The 3,732-nt window shown below is 41.0% G+C and overlaps 1 pseudogene; it reads left to right on the top strand.

Annotated features, from left to right (window-relative positions):
• Positions 1–201: 201 nt before the first annotated feature.
• Positions 202–3,321, top strand: LOC113898049 (annotated as a pseudogene).
• Positions 3,322–3,732: the final 411 nt, after the last annotated feature.

The raw sequence follows: 3,732 nt of genomic DNA, 5'->3' as shown, positions 1-3,732 counted from the left end.
AATGGAACTGGAGGAATCAACCTACCTGACTTCAGGCTCTATTACAAAGCCACAGGTATCAAGACAGTATGGTACTGGCACAAAGACAGAAATATTGATCAATGGAACAAAATAGAAAGCCTAGAGATAAATCCATGCACATATGGACACCTTATCTTTGACAAAGGAGGCAAGAATATACAATGGGGCCATCTTAGTCGAGGGTCTGAAGAGTAGCCGCCGCCCCGAGTCCTGGTAACATGCATTTAACTGTGGCCTTCTGGAGACAGCGCCTTAATCCAAAGAAGTGACTTCAAACGGTGAAAACTTCAGGTTTGCCTTCCTGTTGGTGATATGTCCGACAGTGGATCACAGCTTGGTTCAATGGGTAGTTTGACCATGAAATCACAACTTCAGATCACTGTCATTTCAGCAAAACTTAAAGAAAATAAAAAGAATTGGTTTGGGCCAAGTCCTTATGTGGAAGTCACAGTAGATGGACAGTCAAAGAAGACAGAAAAATGCAACAATACGAACAGTCCCAAATGGAAGCAGCCTCTTACAGTTATTGTCACCCCTATGAGTAAATTACATTTTCATGTGTGGAGTCACCAGACACTGAAATCTGATGTTTTGTTGGGAACTGCTGGATTGGATATCTATGAAACATTAAAGTCAAACAATATGAAACTTGAGGAAGTAGTTGTGACTTTACAGCTTGTAGGTGACAAAGAACCAGCAGAAACAATAGGAGATTTGTCAGTCTGTCTTGATGGGCTGCAATTAGAGTCTGAAGTTGTTGCCAATGGTGAAACTGCATGTTCAGAAAGTGCTTCACAGAATGATGATGGCTCCAGGCCCAAGGATGAAACGAGAGCAAACGCAAGTGGATCAGATGACCCTGAGGATGCAGGGTCTGGTGAAAACAGGAGGATCAATGGGAATAATTCTCCATCACTCTCAAATGGCGGTTTTAAACCTTCTAGGCCTCCAAGACCTTCACAACCACCTCCACCTACCCCACGTAGACCAGCATCTGTCAATGGCTCACCATCTACCACTTCTGAAAGTGATGGCTTTAGTACAGGCTCTCTGCCACCAACAAATACAAATTCAAGTACATCTGAAGGAGCAACATCTGGATTAATAATTCCTCTTACTATATCTGGAGGTGCAGGCCCTAGACCATTAAATCCTGTACCTCAAGCTCCCCTCCCACCTTGTTGGGAGCAGAGAGTGGACCAGCATGGGCGAGTTTACTATGTAGATCATATTGAAAAAAGAACAATGTGGGATAGACCAGAACCTCTACCTCCTGGCTGGGAGTGGCGGGTTGACAACATGGGACGTATTTATTATGTTGACCATTCACAAGAACAACAACGTGGCAGAGGCCAACCCTGGAATCAGTCCAGAACTATGAACAATGGCAGCTCCAGCGTAGTCAACTTCATGGAGCTATGCAGCAGTTTAACCAGAGGTTCATTTATGGGAATCAAGATTTGTTTGCTACATCACAAAATAAAGAATTTGATCCCCTGGGTCCCCTGCCGCCTGGATGGGAGAAGAGAACGGACAGCAATGGTAGAGTATATTCTGTCAACCACAACACTCGTATTACACAATGGGAAGACCCCAGAAATCAAGGTCAATTAAATGAAAAGCCCTTACCTGAAGGCTGGGAAATGAGATTCACGGTAGACGGAATTCCATATTTTGTGGACCACAATAGAAGAACAACCACCTATATAGATCCCCGCACGGGAAAATCTGCCTTCGAAAATGGACCCCAGATAGCCTATGTATGGGACTTCAAGGCAAAGGTTCAATATTTCCGTTTCTGGTGTCAGCAACTGGCCATGCCACAGCACATAAAGATTACAGTGACAAGAAAAACGTTGTTTGAGGATTCCTTTCAGCAGATAATGAGCTTCAGTCCTCAAGATCTGCGAAGACGTTTGTGGGTGATTTTTCCAGGAGAAGAAGGTTTAGATTATGGAGGTGTAGCAAGAGAATGGTTCTTTCTTTTGTCACATGAGGTGTTGAACCCAATGTATTGCCTGTTTGAATATGCAGGGAAGGATAACTACTGCTTGCAGATAAACCCCGCTTCTTACATCAATCCAGATCACCTGAAATATTTTCGTTTTATTTGCAGGTTTATTGCTATGGCTCTGTTCCATGGGAAATTCATAGACACAGGTTTTTCTTTGCCATTCTATAAGCGTATCTTGAATAAACCAGTTGGACTGAAGGATTTAGAATCGATTGATCCAGAATTTTACAATTCTCTCATCTGGGTTAAAGAAAACAATATTGAGGAGTGTGATTTGGAAATGTATTTCTCCATTGATAAAGAAATCTTAGGTGAAATCAAGAGTCATGATTTGAAACCCAATGGTGGCAATATTCTTGTAACAGAAGAAAATAAAGAAGAATATATCAGAATAGTAGCTGAATGGAGATTGTCTCGTGGTGTTGAAGAACAGACGCAAGCTTTCTTTGAGGACTTTAATGAAATTCTTCCCCAGCAGTATCTACAGTACTTCGATGCAAAGGAATTAGAGGTTCTTTTATGTGGGATACAAGAGATTGATTTGAATGATTGGCAAAGACATGCCATCTACCATCACTATACCAGGACAAGTAAACAAATCATGTGGTTTTGGCAGTTTGTTAAAGAAATCGATAATGAGAAGAGAATGCGACTTTTGCAGTTTGTTACTGGGACCTGCTGACTGTCAGTTGGAGGATTTGCTGACCTCATGGGGAGCAATGGGCCACAGAAGTTCTGCATTGAAAAAGTCGGGAAAGAAAATTGGTTGCCTAGACGTCATACCTGTTTTAACCGCCTGGACCTGCCACCCTACAAGAGCTATGAGCAACTGAAGGAAAAGCTGTTATTTGTTATTGAAGAAACAGAAGGCTTTGGACAAGAGTGAATTCTGAGAGCCTGCACCACCAAAGGACAAGAATTTATTTGCAACTTTGGTCCTTTTCCTTCTTTGCCTATTGCACACTTGTAAAATTGGACTGTGACTGTTTAGAGAGTTACCTTCAGTGTAAGTAAATTAATGTTATCATTGAGATTTATCTCCCAGTGATTCTGGGTTTCTTCTCAGTGTTTTCAGAAATCAGATCTGCAAATGACTTAGTCATAAACCTTACTTACCATGAGATTAACACAGCAATGAAATCTGCCTTGTCTTATTCCACTAGATTGTTTCCTTAACAAAAAATTTGTGTCTCAGAAGTCTCACTTAGGTTTTTTTTCTTTTAGAGATTCTGAAAATATGCAGGGAATTTCCATGGTAACTAAAATATGTAAGATCTACCTATTAAGCCTCGTGGAAAGAGGTATTTGTTTAAAACAGCCCAGCTTCTGGGGTTGTGAGCAAACTTCTGGCTTGTGCTCTCCCTCTTCTTTCAGCCTGGCCTGACTGTTGTTTTTCCTTTCTGGAGCATGAAATCCATGCATCATTTGATGTTATCCCTAGAAAAGAGATGCTAGACTCTTGTATCTCTCCACAAAGTAGTTTTGTGGAGAAGTTAGTCCCGGTCTGCAAATGACTTCATTTAGAAAGTTGATTGTTTTAATTGCCTTGCAAATACTAAACTTCACAAACAATACTGACACTATGCTGTCTTCACTGTAGAGAGAGAAAAAAAAAAAAAAAGCCAATTTTGGAAATTAATTTGGGTGAATTTATCGAAGGCCATTGACAGTTTTTGTATGTTCCTGTATATCAATTC

This window comes from Bos indicus x Bos taurus, chromosome 9, assembly GCF_003369695.1.
Source record: "Bos indicus x Bos taurus breed Angus x Brahman F1 hybrid chromosome 9, Bos_hybrid_MaternalHap_v2.0, whole genome shotgun sequence".
NCBI classification, from domain to species: Eukaryota; Metazoa; Chordata; class Mammalia; order Artiodactyla; family Bovidae; genus Bos; species Bos indicus x Bos taurus.
Note: the sequence above shows the minus strand (reverse complement) of the source record. Positions and strands in the feature narration are given on the sequence as shown.